This window comes from Protopterus annectens, chromosome 2.part0, assembly GCF_019279795.1.
Source record: "Protopterus annectens isolate FY-2018-M chromosome 2.part0, PAN1.0, whole genome shotgun sequence".
Lineage (NCBI taxonomy): Eukaryota > Metazoa > Chordata > Ceratodontiformes > Protopteridae > Protopterus > Protopterus annectens.
Window position 1 is genome coordinate 1,476,948,320 of NC_056728.1, and position 17,564 is coordinate 1,476,965,883.

Here is a 17,564-nt window from a genome sequence, read left to right on the forward strand (position 1 = left end):
ATTTAGAACTGTGTTAGGGTTTCATCCCCACCCATGGGGGTTCTGGATGTTTTTTGTGTATTACAATGTCTGTGTGGGGAGCAATGCATTTTAGGCTAGTCACATGCAGTACATTTCAAATGGCCTACTTTGGCAATCCTGCTGATGTCATTCATTGTGAAATACACCTTTGGGGAAGTGTTTTTTCTGTAATCCCGGTGGTGCGCCCTGTAACAGCTCTATGCTGTAGTGTGATATAGACCTCTGTTAGGGGTTCTATACCCACCTATGTTGGTTGTGGATGCTTTGTGTGCATGTGTCACTGTCTGTGTAGGAAGCAATGCGATTTAGGCTAGTCACACACAGTACATTTCAAATGGCCTACTTTTTCAATCCTGCTGATGTCATTCATTGTGAAATACACTTTTGGGGAAGGGGTGTTCCAGTAATCCCTGTGGTGCATCCTATAACAGCTCCATGCTGTAGTGTGATATAGACCTCTATTAAGGGTTCTATACCCCTCCATGTCAGTTGTGGATGTGTTGTGTGTGTGCCACTGTGTAGGGAGCAATGCATTTTAGGATAACAATGCTCACTACAATTCGAATGCCCTACTTTGGCAATCCTGCTGATGTCATCCAATGTGATATACACTTTTGGGGAAGGAGTACTCCAGTAATCTCCATGGCACATACTATAACTGCATAGTGCTGCAGTATAATAAACTAGTTAGGTAGGGGTGCTACTCCCAGACATGACAGGCATGTGTCTGCATGTGTGTGTGTATGTGTAGTGGGTTGTGAGTGTGTGACACCTGTGGCCAATGTGGAGTGGTATGGGGTCCACAGGGATAACAGATGTGAAATAGCTGAGAGGTTGGGGTGCAACTCCATATCCATACATGTGACATCAAGGCTAGGCAATCACAGTTAGCAACTCCAGTATTACCCAGAGCACTCAAACCCTGTCTCATAACAACAGCCAATATGTGGGTAGTACACTGCATATTGTCCACTGATAGTGACTATGGAGCGATAGCAGTGGGCTACACATGCACCCATGCATATCAGTTCTGGCACCCTGTGTATTTGTGTGTGTGTTGTATTGTGTGTATGTTCACATCCACACTCACTACAACTCCCACTGGCATACTGAAGCATGCTGTCTGATGTCAGACACTTCCCCATACCCTTTGTTCATACAACCTTCATATGACCTGTGTGTTGCATGTGATACCAGCACAGTGATGTGTTGTGGCAATCCCACTGCTGATGAGTTGTAATCCTGGCCCTGCCAAGTGTGTCAATGTGTGTGCGTCCCTGTGAGAGTGCGGCTGTGATGATGCTGGCACCTGTTCATGCAGACAGGCACGTGTACATCACCTACCATATAGCTACTGCATCCCTGTTGCAGATGTCACTCACCATCACATATATGTTCTGAGGGCTGTGCAACAGGTAACACATGTGGCACATCCAATAACTGCATAGAACTGTGATAGCACAACATAGTCATCAGGGGTTTGATATCCTGTGCTGGTACATGTGTGACACAAACATGCTTAGGTTTTACTCTTTCACCTGGGGCCTTACCTGCACAATCCACAGCCGGTCTGTTGGTGGCACCCACCTCAACAGCGGTCCCTGCCAGTTTTTGTTTCTGTGGGCAGGCAGATGCCACAAGGGTGCTGAGAAGCTCATCCACATGAGTCAGACGTGGATGGACGGCATGCTCCCCCATGTTGTGAGGTTGTCCCCCCATATGGCAGCTGCACGCCAGCATACATGGCAAAGCAGGCTAGTTTAATGATGCCGGACCTGCTCATAACTGCGGTTCTGCAGGCCAACATCATTGACCCTATGGACTAGATTGTTCCCTAGGGCGGTCATCTCCTGCTGACCATGGGCTGTCCTGCTGAAAAGTAGCAGGTAGTGCTGTATCAAGTGTGTCACGATTACCTCAGTTTCTGCAGCACTAAACGCTAGTAATCTGGCATAAGCCATCTTCCCTGGAAAACATAAAGATGGAAACAGCTTTGAGCAACTCATACAGCAGGGTTACCATAGTTCTTAATACACATCTCTGTCTCCCACCCCCATATCAGCTACAACAAACTGTTCACACAATTCAATTGGTATTTCGACAGCTTACCTACCACTGGGACATATGTTGTATTGTACCACGCTTTGTGCTATGTGTTTGTACCATGCTTTGTGCTATGTGTTTGAAGCCATGTTCCCTGTGGGACACTATCTTTGCTGCCCTGTTACAGACTATTTCACCTGCATGCCATTGTCAGTGCCACTATGGTTCCACAGGTGCATGTGGAATTCATGCTATGTGATTGCTGCACATCTGCCATTCTGTGTTATTGGGCATATCTATGCATGCTGTTGGACATGTTCCAGGATTATGGGGACTATTACAGCCAACATATGTTCCATAACAGTGACACAATAGCATGTGTAGGGATTAGTTGCCAGCAGAATCACCTCTTCCACCTCATCTGGCCATGTTACCAGGCCACATTGCATCTGTGACCCACCATGGGACCTTATCATGTACTGGTCCTGCACTACCTTCAGGTGGAACCACCTCAGGAGATGGTGCCCCCCCCACAAGCACACACAGACACAACCCTGTCACCCAAAGTCAGGTCCAGTGTCTGGTGCATAGAGATCTCCACAGAGACATGGGGGACTTGCTACATCACCTGGAGCCCTGCAATGCACATACACAGGGTGGACATGCTTGCTCCTCCTGCACAGCCCACAGCCCAAGCACCTTTATGACCATGTAGATGCTGTCGTGACTTTCCATGGGTGGGCACCTTGGTTCCCTTGCTTCCATATGGGGCTCAATGGTGTACACATTCCAAACAACACTCCCCATCCACAGTGTTTACACACCACATGCGTTATATACCAGCCCTGTATGCTGTCTTTTCTGTCTGCAGACCCAACATACATACCACTATTTGCCTACTAGCCTTCACCAACATACAAGTCCCACCTTCATGAACATATGCGATGTGTTCTCAACATGGGTTATACACCACACGTCAAAGTCTATGCTGCACCCATGTACAGCTGTATATATATGTTGTGTATTGATATGTGTGATGTTCTCTCACACATATCATGGAAGGGGACATGTATTTACATATGTGTGTGTGTGTGTGTGTGTGTGTGTGTGTGTGTGTGTGTGTGTGTGTGTGTGTGTGTGTGTGTGTGGGGGTGTGTATGTAGACATACATACATATGTGTGTGTGTGTATATATATATATATATATGTAGATATATATATATATATATATATATATATATATATATATATATATATATATATATATATATATATATATATATATACACACACACACACACACACATATATATATATATATATATATATATATATATATATATATATATATATATATGTGGGTTGTTTATATACCTATATCTATATGAGTGTCTGTATCTCTTAAACATGCACGTCTAATTATATAGCACTCATATATTTATCTATATGTGGGGTGCATACAGACATCTGCTCCACAATCTGTAACTCTCTTTCCTTCACAGCTGTATTGTTCTGTCTTGCTGCAACACAGACAGGTGTCACATGTGAACACAGGCTAACATTAGGGTGGCATATATGGTGACAGATTGCAAGTAAGCTTATTATACACCTATGTCATTTGTACATGCTACATTACAAATTAGCATGACTGTCCTGCAAGTGGTGTGCTCTGACACCCATGTGTCTATCATGACAGCAGTACTTCCACCACCAGCTATTGCCCACACTAACATACCAAACACAGGTATTATGGCTTACATCTTTGTCATTCATTGCTGATCTGCACAGTTGACAGGTATGTCCCACTACCTATAGGGACAGACAGTATTGTCCAGAGCAGTTGTTCAGCAGAACATCATAACAGGAACAACTACAGATGGCACATATAAATCATTCCACATCATATATCCTATTATTCTATACTGCATACTACAGTCAATTAAATACATTTATGTTTTACATACCTGTACATTTTTTTTCTGACAGCATTGAGCTGGCTTGAATAGATTGCTGGTTTGAATAGATTGCAGCATGGCTTTTGTAGGTGATGCACATGATCAGGTCATGGGCTCTGCACCAATCAGTGTGCAACAATTGCTAACTGCATGCAGCCTGCTGTATAGTACTTCGGATAATCACTGTCATGGCAACCCAGTACTATAAAATACTGACTCATGTGGGCATTGTCCCTTAACCTTTCCAGTATGGAGGACATCCTTCCTGTATGTGGGCAGCAGTGTTAGAGACAGCAGGTAGCAATACCTCTACAGCTGGACTTGGAGACACAGGCCAACTACACATTTGTATAAGGTTCCAGACCTACAGACAGCATCAGTAGTATTGTTATGTGGATTGTATATTGCTGGTCTTACAATGTTTGTGTGTACATAGTAGTTTAGGATGGAATGCAATCTGTCTGCATAGCTCTCAACTGTAGGCCTATCCACATGATGGCCAGTGGATTGTCTGTTAGGTTTTGTCTGTGCACCACACAGGTCTTGTCCTAGATATATCACTGGCAGTCTGTCTGTTGCATGGTATTGTTACATGGCTACATCCATTTGTGTTTCTGATGTCTTAATCCTGCATAAGGGTATGTTGCAACAAATCATGTAACACCAGCAATTTCCAGGTTGTGTAACAGCAATATTGCAAATATAGCCCTGTGTTCCTGCCTCTTTTCTCCACATGTATGGCAGGCTTTGTCCTGCTGTGATACAGTTAGGGGTTGTTAAGTAATGGCCTATCTTTATTTACTGCTAGCATTCCTGCTATCATCCCAGTCATATCATGGTCTCCCACAAAATATGTTGGTCAGGGTCCATACATATGGGGGCAACAGTTGGACAACATATGTATGCTCTTGTACATTCCAGAGGTCAGTGTGTGGTACATAGTGTTCTTTACCCTTGTGCAACCTTTTATGGGGGATGGGTATTCAATGCTATCAACCTAGGCTGTGACAGCATATCAAGGATATCAGTGTTAAGACACATTGAGGCATGTGACTGTACACTTTCATATGTTCCTCCATGGGAACAGTGGTGGGCTACAGCTTACAGTGTTACACACAGTTCAGTTAGTCAGTGTGATTGTGAGATGTTAAGTTGAGCAATGTTATGTGACAGATACATTGACATTACCACAACTAATACATTTCCCCCTAGGGCTTGAGTACAGGGTGTAATTGGAGGCTGCTGAACTACATCGGTAATTGTTGATTGTTACTTATCTTGAAGGCAAATCCTTTGTGTACTGTTGTACTAATTGAAGGTCTTGGCCTGGATACCATAGTATGTTATATATCCACATTGATTGCATCTACTGTTTTGTGTGGGCCTTGCATTCATCACTGATTACATATTTCAAAATGTATGTGCTGTAAGTAATGGCATACATTATTGTATAGTACACAAATTAAAGGTTTTCTGTGTATCGATATCTGTGTGTGATGTCATGTCCTTTGAATTGTGGGTGGGTATATGTTTCATGTAAGTATTCTCATTTGTGGGAATGGTTGCCACACTACACATTTCACAGGTGAAAGTTACAGGGCTTGTGGCTGAGGAATATACTTTACACCTAGTACTTCCACACTACTTCTACATATGTATGGCTACTAATACCTTTTGTCTGTGTATATGTGTATATACCTATATATATAATGTATATAAATAAGACTGCTTAATACAACAGTACTATTTATAGAAGGCAACACTACAACACCATATGACAGCAGAATGTGCACAAGCACTCCTGGGGTTATAGTTTTATTCACAAGATATTACACCTTTATTCCATACAACCTATATGACAGTCTTCCTGCCATATTGTTTGGTTTATTCAGTACATCCCATACACAATACATTTTTATACTGGTACAACACTTTCCAGAACTGTTATATTTATTTATTATGACAGTACATGCAGGAATATTACTAACCTGCCTTGTGACACAGCCTTTGCAGACTAGCACCATGGGCTTTCAGGTTCCCAGCCTGCTCATCTGCAGCTGTCAGAGAAATACAGTGATATTTAGCCATTACCTGTCCATAGTATACACAAGCTAGGCAATCATTATCTATGTAGTAGAATAGGTACTTAGTGCTGGGGGATCGGCCATCTGCCTTGCTTCTTGGATCCATTGGTCCAGAAGATCACCCCTCTGCCGCTTCAGGTCAGCATGGTGATGCCTGACCTGCTCACCAGTCTGGGGGATACCAGTGGCACTGGTGAGGTCATGGGCGAGATTGTCCCAGGCCTCCACTTTATACTGGGAGCCCTGGTACTGGCCCTGCAGTAGTCTCTCCTCATGGTGTTTTACCAGGAGCCATACCATAAATCTGGACTCCTGGGTGCCCCAGCGCTGTGCTCTAAATTGAGTGCTTTCCCCAATTCCAGCCATTCTGCCTACAGTAGGGAGCTGCAACCAGGTATGGGAATTATTGGTGCCTGTGGGGTTTAAATACACCCGATTTCCTGCACTTTCCTGTGATTGGACAGTTTTGAAAAGGCTAAGCTATAGGCACACCTGCTTCCCTAATGGAGACATTGCATAAAGGGCCATACCACTGGGCAGATTGAGTTAGCTGGCCTACACATTGCTTACACAATGTAGGCTGACCTGTGCAGTGCTTAGCATTGCTTAATATCTATTTAGCATTATATTTTCCTTTTGACATTGCTTTATTATTTGTTACATGTCATATCTGTGTCTGGTATCTGTGATTTCTGTGTACGTACACTGTATGGGGTCCTGGGGACTTCAACACTTTATTACAATAATGCCTCACATCTGGCCATACTGCAGTACTCCATTTCACATATTTATGTTATGTAGCAGGTTATAAAGCATCACACTGTACATTGATTCTTTTCACATGTTCAGTTTGATTTTCCAATGGTGTGGATTTGCTTGCTGACACCTCAGTCTTATGTGCTCCTCTGATGGCTTAGTGGTTAACTGCTATGACTGTAATGTACAGGGTCCTGAGTTTGAGCCTTGCAGAAGATGTTTGTTTTGCTAGGCAGAACATGGGCTGTAGGATACCAAGTGATTAAGCTACTTTAAAGCAGTTGTAAGCAGTTGTGTGCGTGTTTGGGCAGAGCTAAGCACTGCTAACTTCCGGTTACACTTTCTTATACTCAGTTAGCTTCAATATTGCTTAATCTGTGTAGGCAGTGCCTACCCCCATATAGAAGCACATAAACACATTTACTGCTGCTTACACATGCTTACAGCTGCTTATTTGTGCTTAAACCTGCTTACTAATGCCTCATTCATTATGACACTGATACTTCACATGTGCATTTCCTGCAGTACTCTAGTTCATAAATATTTGTTATTTAGTGGGTTTTGCAACAAAAAAATTGGTTATAATGTGCATTACCATGTAAAATAGACTGTACTGCAGTGGGACTCGAACCAGGAACGCCTGTGCATTAGGTGGATGCTCTGTCCGCTACACTATTGGTGTGCTGCTTCAATTGGATATATCTTCCTTGTAATCCTCTTCAGCCTTTTAAGCTGCTTTAATGTAGATAAGCGAAGGCCACACTTGTTAACATATGGTTAGCTTTAATTGGATTTTAAAAAATAAATAAAAGGGTTTCTTCATTTTATTTTTATGTACTGTTGCTGTTGTACACAGGAGGGACTGTTGGTGGGGAAATGTGGACACCTAAGAGTGATCTCGCTCATTTCTTAACAGTTTCTGCCCGAGGTGCGTTCCTCGGCCTGGACTATCTTAATCCCTCCAGTTCTCCCACCCAGCACTGCGTGTGAGTTCACTTCTTTCTTACACGTTATCTCGGTTTCTCTTCCGCCCCACCCCACACTCACGTCCACAAGGCGGTCTGATTTGAACTGGTCCATCCAACCCCATACATACCTCGATCCATAATTTCATACCCATGCCCCCCCCCAAGCTCCACGTACACAGAAACCATCCATTCTCTGGTTGCTAGCCCAGCCATACCACACCTCCACACATTGCCTTCTCCCTACGTCTCGGTACTCATCCAGTATACTGTCTCAACCCAAGCTTCTTCAGGCTCTTCATCTGTTTTAGTCCACGTATGTACGAGCCTTGCCTTGTTCATCTTTCGAGACATGTGTAAACATTGGATTGACTAATAAGCAGTGGTTTGCTCACACACCTGCCCAGCCTCATCTCCTGGTTCTGCAGAACCAACGTCCCGGGTTTGATGTTCTGAGCAAGAAGCATGCCCACATGTCCCCTCGACGTGCACCGTTTTTTATTATTTTCTTAAGTTTTTTGCAAGACTACTGTTCTCACATTATGATTGGATAGGAACTGTTTTGTTAATTTACATAAACTGCTTGAAATACTGTATTTGAGCAATGTACAAATGGTTGCTCGTATTAATGTAACATGTCTGTCTGAAGGGGGCTTGATATTACATAAGACGACAGTGCTAAATAATACAGGGGTTGTTGATGTTCTCTTTTTCATTCATTTTTAATGCTTTGTTGTCACGAAGTTCGTTCTTGATATATATATATATATATATATATATATATATATATATATATATATATATGTGTGTGTGTGTGTGTGTGTGTGTGTATATATATATATATATATATATATATATATATATATATATATATGTGTGTGTGTGTGTGTGTGTGTGTGTGTGTGTGTGTGTATATATATATATATATATATATATATATATATATATATATATATATATGTGTATGTGTGTGTGTGTATATATATATATATATATATATATATATATATATATATATGTGTGTGTGTGTGTGTGTGTGTATATATATATATATATATATATATATATATATATATATATATATATATGTGTGTGTGTGTGTGTGTGTGTGTGTGTGTGTGTGTGTGTGTGTGTGTGTGTGTGTATATATATATATATATATATGTGTGTGTGTGTGTGTGTGTGTGTGTGTGTGTGTATATATATATACATATATATATATATATATATATATATATATATATGTATATGTATATATTTGTACATACACACACACACATACATCTAGAAAACTAAATACATTTCCTATACTGTTGAAGGATTGTGCTGGATGATATGTTTGTGATAACATCAGATGTATGTGTGTCTTCCATGGCTTAGTGGTAAATTGTTTTGCCTATAGTGTGCAGGGTCAGGGTTTGCATCTTGGGAGTGCTGATTATTTTGTTGCTGTGCAGGACAAGAGCTGTTGGATACAGAGTGACTAAGGCAGTTTTAAGCAATTGTAAGCTGGTCTGCGCGAAGGTAAGCAATGTTAACTTCCAGTTACATATGCTTACAGAGAGTTGGCTTCGATCTTGCTTAACCTGTGTGCGCATTGCTTACCCCCACGCAAATTTGCTTAAACCCACTTAGTAGTGCCTAAATATGCTTACTACCTCTTATTACCGCTTACTAGTGCTACATTTTAGACAGAAATAGTGTAATGGTTCTTGGGGAAGTGGGTGATTTGGAAAATGTACGGAGTTATCATTCATTACACAGTTTAACTTCCATTTGTATCTGTGATACTGTATGGGGCACATGTGATTATCTGTGGACTTTGCAACATTATGACACTGACACCTCACATCTGCATTAAATGCAGTACTGCATTTCACAAGTGTATGTTATTTATTAGGTTATGCCACAAAAAATAATCATCATAGAGTGATTTGAAGGGAAAATGGAATGTATTGCAGTGGAACTCAAACCGAGAATAACTGTTTGTAAGGCGAATGCTCTGCCCACTACACTATTGCTGTACTGCTTCATTTGCATATATTGTGCTTTTTATCCTCTTTCTGCTATTTAAGCTGCATTAACCGTAGCTAAGCAATGGATACACCAGCACACATATGGTTAGCTGTACTCAGATTTTTAATAAAAAAATAAGAGGGTTTCTTCATTTAATTTATATATACTGTTGCTGTTGTACACATAGGGGACTGTTGGTGGGGATATGCGGACACCTATGAGCGATTGCGTTCATTTCTTAACACTTTCTGCTGTTCTACATTGCAGGGGCATGTTTATTCTGAGAGTTTTGCTCTCAGACATGCCCCCTGCACTTGTACACACTCCATGTAAGCCTGGGAGCTCGGGCAGTGTACCTTTATTAATATGCATGGTGTGCTGCCGTCCTGCTCATACATGGGTGCTTCCGTGCAGGACTAAGTTAGTCCTGCACAGAAGATTAGTGAATCCGGGGGACAGTCTTTGATGTGTTGCTAGTTTCTGTGGGCCTGTGGTGTAAAACTAATGGTGACAAAAAAACAATATGACAATGTAAATAAGGTTAAATTATGTCTTCTTCCTTATTACATATTATGTTCTATTACTAAAGTGTTTGATTTACTTCTGAAGCAATTGGAGAATAATCCAATGACATTTACAACAGTAATGATGTTCTATAACCCCAGGTTAGAAGAAATTACAATTCATAATTTTTTCTTGAACTCTAAAACTTTATATCTGATCAGTACAATCCTGTTCATGTTTTCTGTACTAACCTAATAGGCATATAATGACATTAGCAATAGCTTCTATTGTTCTAGTTAAATCAGTCAAATTAACCAAGAATGATTTGTTCAAGTATTCAATACTATTAGACTTCATAACATCCACTAAGCCTTTTTGCACATTGCACTATTTTCTCCTTTTTATTTTTATCTGTCACTTTGACATTTCTTTGCAACTGCTTGCTGGCTACATGCTGGGCTTGCCACAGGTCAAATTACACTACAATATGGTATCAATAAAAGCCATTTTTATCCTTATGCTCCATCCATCCCACTGCAACCAATTCACATAGTATTACATCATAATACATCTCAACATAACAAAGCAGGGTGGTAAGTAGAACAACCAGAAGCTTAACATTCATGACCACAGTCACAGCCCTAGCGAGCATTCATGGTATGCCAGCTTGTTATAGTTTTATGTAGCATTTCTGACTGATAGTGCCTGAATGTATCCTTTATTTATGACTTGATGAAGCATTTGCTGCTGTATTATGTTGTGAGCAGCGTTTTAAGTCTCTAGGCAAGGTATGGATTATATATTCCTTATTGACCATGAATTAATAATTGTACTTAATTATCTCTGTTACCTGGAATTTCATAACTCCATTAGTCAAAAAAGTAGATTATTTTGCCATAGGGATATAGGGTACAGATTGTGCCAGTTATGCATATACAAATAGAGCTCATATCTTGTTCACTGTACAAAAAGTACACTGCATACCTCTCAGCCTACAGATATTGAAAATAGGTAGACCATCTCTTAAAACAAGGTATGTCCATCGAAAAATCTGGACATCTACTTAACATAAAATGTGAATACCAAATAGCACATGATTTTTCCCGCTTCAAGTATGAATATGGGATACAAATCAAAGTCACATTAAAAAACTGAGAGATAAAATTATGGAAAAATGTAAGTGTGTTATCAAAGAGACAGTGTAATATCTGTAGACATTAATGAAATGTACTGAAATTTTTACCACACAGAGTCATCCATTTTTGCTACAGATGAAGATGTGCATCTTCTTTCTTTAAATTATTTGTGCCAGTAGAGTGTTGCTCATGTTATGTGTTTTTCTGTGTACTAGACAGCTTCAGAAATCCCATGTGATGAGGGGGGATTCAGAAAGTTATGTGTAGGGGTAATTCAAGCCTGAAAAAAAGGATGTTCTTCCAAAAAAGAGACAGTTGAGAGTCCTGTTGCCCAGTCTCTGAAGACATGGAACTGTGTCAGTATATATGTGCAACAGTAGTTTTTTTTTTCTTTAAATGTAAAGGCAACTCACAATTTCACTTTTGATAAAACAGGAGTTACTAAGACTCATATCAAAATCCTCATATATTTCCTTATTTGTAATAATATTTTGCATCTTCTAAAGTATTTTAGTTGATTGTTCGAGTTATTCATTTATTATTTACTGTTTAGTAACAGGTAGGTGGGCTAGTCTAAAAATACCTTTCAGGTATGACACAGGCTCAGAACCAATAAACAGTACAAGTAGACTTACGTTATACACTTCAAATATGATATATTATTAGGTTTGCATAGTTAGAAAAAGTAAGAATATACATATGCAGTTATTATACACTTTTTATAAAGTAGAATGTTTATACAGTGTTTTTATGTATTTCTAATAAAATAGCAGGTTTACTTTTATTTTCCTCAATTCAAATAGGTGGCAAAATAAGTTTGGTTGTAGAAAATTACTTCTTAAAAGTTTAAAAGTGAATTTTCTTGAAAAGGAAAACTCAAATAGAAGTGAGGCAAAAAAATAGAGATTACAGAGTTAGGCCTAGAGACTAATGTGAGAACACATGAGTAAGAAGAGTTATATGGCAAAGAAAAACAGTTGTAAGACTGTGACCATTTCTAGAATTGTGAATATTTCAATAGTTTAACCATTATCACGAAAGCATTTGCACTCAACTTCCTTGAATATGTGCACAGAAAGGAATTTTTAAAAGCTTAGTAAGAGTACCTTGATGCCTAGTGTCAACTGGTAGTTTGTTCCATAGAGCAGGGCTTCTTTTTTGAAAAGGCTCATTCACCAATGGTGGAAGGTTGAGTGACATTAAGTTATCTGTCTAATTCCTTAGGGAATAGGTTTGGTTCCTGACTGGAAGTTTTCCTTTCAGATGGGAACAGTAGCCATGATTTAGAATTTTATACACTAAGGTGCTTAGAAGATAAATGGAACTTTTTTAGTAATTGGTAGCCAATATAAATCATTTAGAAGGTTACAGTAGTGTAGATAGGTGTCAGCAAGATGTGCAAATCTGGCAATGCTATTGTCAGTGATTTGAAGTGTTTTAGTGCTATAAACAGAGTGTAATGATAGTACAGGAAATCAATATTATGGTTTTGGGAGAAAGACATTCTTGGGTAGTGCCTTACGGTCAGTAGGAGCTAGTAGATGCAATATCCTATCGTAGTGTTTTAGTTGTAACATGACTTTATTAATGACATTGACAGTGTGGGTTGCAGAGCTTACTATAGAATCAAGTTAAAAAAGGACTTTGTGGGAACATGGCTGAAATTCTTGGCTAGGTTTATAAGGGTCTCCGGACCAATAGCCTAGTATTGTCCTATTCTTCTTTCGGCTTTTTCCCGGTTAGGGGTCGCCACAGCAGATCACCTTGTCTGCACATTGAATGGCAGTGGAGTTTTATGGTGTCGAGTTGCCAGCCCGGCACCCAACCTTCCACAGAAGGCACACTCACACGCACACCTAGGGCCAATTTAGAGTGTCCAATCCACCTGCAGCATGTCTTTGGGATGTGGGAGAGCACCCGGAGAAACCCGCGACCACAGGGAGGACATGCAGACTCCACACAGAAGGCACCCCAGCTGAGGATCGAACCGGAGAACCTCTTGCTGTGAGGCGGCAATGCTAACCACTGCACCACTGTGGCCGCCCTCAGTATTGTCCTATGAACATATAAAAGGAATGATTTGGTTGTTATTATCTGAGATAGTATATGCAAGATGCTGAGAGGCCAGTGAGAGGAGAAAAAAGCATAATGCTGTGTTTTGTGGTTAATTTACAGTTTATTTTGTCCTGACTACTGAAAAAGATTACAGATGGATTGCTGAAATAGAGATTGTAGGACTGTGGGACATCGGTTTGCCTTGAGTAATAAAATATCCATGTAGACGGTAAGGTTAAGTTCAGGTAAGACACCAGTAATATCATTCATAGGTTCATAGGTTCAGAGGTGTGTCCTAGGCTAATGGCCCTGGGCCTTTACAAGCCTAGCCATAGGATTTCCCTGGCATAGTGCCACCCAACCTTAGCTCGCAGTGCCTCTGTCGAGTAGAGCCACTGGAGTTATCCCCGGGGTGAATTTTCTGTTTCCCATTCACTCATCAAGATTTCTCCTGAAGAGGGTCAGCGAGGTGCTCTGCTTGACATGTATGGGAAGTATATTCCATAGCATGGGCAATCTCTGGGTTATGAACCTGTCCCAGCAGCATGTTCTGTTAATTGTGGTAATGAGGTTGAGGTCTCTGGAGTGTGTGGTGTGGAGGGATTGGGATTTCTTTAGATGTAGCATTTCTAACAGAGCTGGGTCAAGACATGGCTTTGTAAATCAGGCAGGCATTGCCTCTAAGTAGGCGATATGAGAAAGAGATTAGTTGGAGTTTTTTGAGTCTGTCCATACAGGACAAGTGTTTAAGGCCTAGGATCCTCTTTGTGAGGAACTTTGCAGCCTCTCTAGTTGTTGCAGGTGTCTAGTGAGGTACATGCCAAATGTGGCATTCTACTCGATGACTGGCCTAATGAGGGAAGAGCAGAGGGAGACAATAACTTCTTTCTTCCTGGATCCAAAACCCTTAGTAATGAGATGTGCTACATAGAAGAACTTTCTGACCACAGTGGCATTGTGATGATCAAAAGAGAGGTTGCTGTCAACCTGTGTTCCCAGATCTCTTATAACACCTTCTGTGTTCAGTGGACTACCATCAATGTGGTAATTCATGGGAACCTGTTTTTTCTCAAAGGGGATGACGACACATTTTTTGGCATTGAGCTTAAAGCCATAGTTCTGACACCAGTTGTTGGTCTCAGTGAGGCCATTTTGCAGGATGTCAACATCACTTGGGGAGTTAATAATAGCTCCCAACTTGCAATTGCCGGTGAAGTTTGTCAGCCAGAGTCACTTTGTGTTGGTCTGGACTTCACAGAAGTAGATACCAAAGAGGAGAGGACCCAGGACGAATCCTGCGCGATTCCACTCGTGACTAGTCAGCAGTCTGACTTGGAATCAGCTCCTTTCACACCAATGAATAAAGAAAACAGTAATGGGCCTAGAGCAGAGCCCTGGGAGACAACTGCTTTTAATGTTCCATTAGCAGACAGCTGGTTGTTAAGAGTAAACTTCAAAGGTCCTGATGTCAATACAACTATGGAACGAGGCAATGATAATTTCTTCCAAATTAAATTATTGTAACTTTGCAAACAGAATATTGTGGCCATTAGCGTCAAAGGCATGGGTCATGTAAACAAAAACACTGAATGTATGTAGTCAGTCATTTAGATTACTATAGATACTGTTAGATTCTGGCAGTTGTGGTAAAACCATTTCTAATTCCATGTTGTCTGTCATATAGACGTGCATAGCTATTAAAGTATTTTAGTAGCTGATTATAAAGCACTTTGTCAAAACTTTTTGCAAGATGAAAAGAGATGAGATAGCTTGATATATTTATTTGTTTGGGGCTGGGGTACTTCAGAAAGAGATATAATGATGGAATGTTTCAGGACTGGTAGAAACATTTCTGTGGTAAGTAAGGGAGCAAATACTCAAATGACACATGGTCTATTTTGTCAAAAAGATTGTGTATTCTTATTAGTTTATATAATAAAAGCACACCCCTATAAATTTGTTTTATTTTCTTGATTGGACTACAATTTAATTTTCTGTGGCCTTACGTTCTATTAGAATTTTCATTTTTGAGTCATTACTATCATGCAATACAGAGTTAATTTGGCAAAATATGCCAGAAAATGTAAGTCATTAAAATATAAGGGAGAAAACACAGAATTCCACCAGATGCTGAATAAATGTTAAAGGAACAAAATAAATCTCAAAAACATATAGTCCCTTGGCTTTACTAATTTTCCATGCAGAACTAGCTTAGTCCTTCACAGAAGCGGCCGTTTAGGAACAGGACGCCAGTGCACCATGCATATTAGTGAAGGCGCACTGCCTGAGCTCCAAATCTTACACGGAGCGTGTAAGAATGCAGGGGGCGTGTCTGAGAGCAGAGCTCTCAGAATATACTCGCCCCAACAATGAAAAACTGCAGAAAGGACAAAAGAATGAGCAAGACCGCTCATAGGTGTCTGCATACCCCCAGCAACATCCCCCACGTGTACAACAGCAATACTAAATACAAACAAAATAAACATACCATTTTTTTTATGAATCCAATTAAATTTAACTGTAGGTGCACAGGTTTGCCCATCGCTTAGCTATGGTTAATGCAGCTTAAATGGCAGAAGAGGATAACAAGGAAGATACATGCAGATAAAACAGTATAGCAATAGTGTGGTGGACAGAGCATTCACTTTATGAACAGGCATTCCTGGTTCGAGTTCCACTGCAACACATTCCATTTTCCATGTCAAATCACATTATGACCAATATTATAGTTGCATAACCTACTAAATAACATATATTTGTGAACTGGAGTACTGCATTAAATGCAGATGTGAGGTGTCAGTGTCATAATGTTGCAAAGTCCATAAATAATCACATGTGCCCCATACAGTATATGTACACAGGAATCATGGATACAAATGGAAGGTATAATGTGTAATGAATGATAACTCCATACATCTTCTAAATCCCGCACCTTACCAAGAACCATTAGACATTACTGTCTAAATTAGTGCAGTGGTAAGTGGGAGTAAGCACTAGTAAGGAAGTGTAAGTAGTATTAAGCAGTAGTAAGCGGGAGTAAGCATATGTAAGCACTAGTAAGTGGGTTTAAGCCCATTTCCGTGGGTGTAAGCAGTGCGCACACAGGTTAACCAATATTGAAGCTAACTCCCTGTAAGCATATTTCACTGAAGGTTAACATAGCTTACCCTCACGCAAACCCGCACAAACCCACATACAAGTGCTTAAAAGTGCCTTAATCACTCTGTATCCAACAGCCGCTGTTCTGCCCAGCAACAAAATTAACAGCATTGCAGGTCTTGAACCCTATACACTATAGTCACAGTAGTTAACCATCAAGCCATCACAGCAATACATAAGACTGAGGTATCACCAAACAAACCGTCACTATAGTAAAATCAAACTGAACATGTAAAAGGAATCAGTATACAGTCATATGTTCTATAACCTACTACATAAAATAAATATATGAACTGGAGTACTTAAGTAAGGCCAGGTGTAAGGTGTGAATGTAATACAGTGTTGAAGTCCCCTACCAAACGCAAGGACCCCATACAGTGTATGTACACATGAATCATGGATACCAGACATATATATATAAGATATAATTAATAATAAATCAATGCCAAAAAGCAAATATAATGCAAAGTCAATTTTAAGCTACACTAAGCATGGCACAGGCCAGCTTAGGAGGTGTAAGCAATGTCTAGGCCAGCTAACTTAATGTGCCAAGTCGTATACCCCTTTAAACAATGCCAGCCTTAGCTAATCAGGTTTGCCAATAGCTTAGTCTTTTCAAAACCGGCCAATCACAGCAAAGTGTTGGAATTCAACCCTACTTAAACCCAACATGTGGGAGTACATCTCATAACTGGTTGTAGCTTCCCTTGCAGGCACCATGGCAGAAAGGGGAGAGGGAGTGAGCTTTCAGGCACAGTGCTGGGTCATCCAGGAGTCCAGAGTCATGTCAGGACTCCTTTTCAAAAACCATGAGCAGATACTGCTGCAGGGCCAGTACCAGGGTTCCCAATATAAGATGGAAGCATGGAA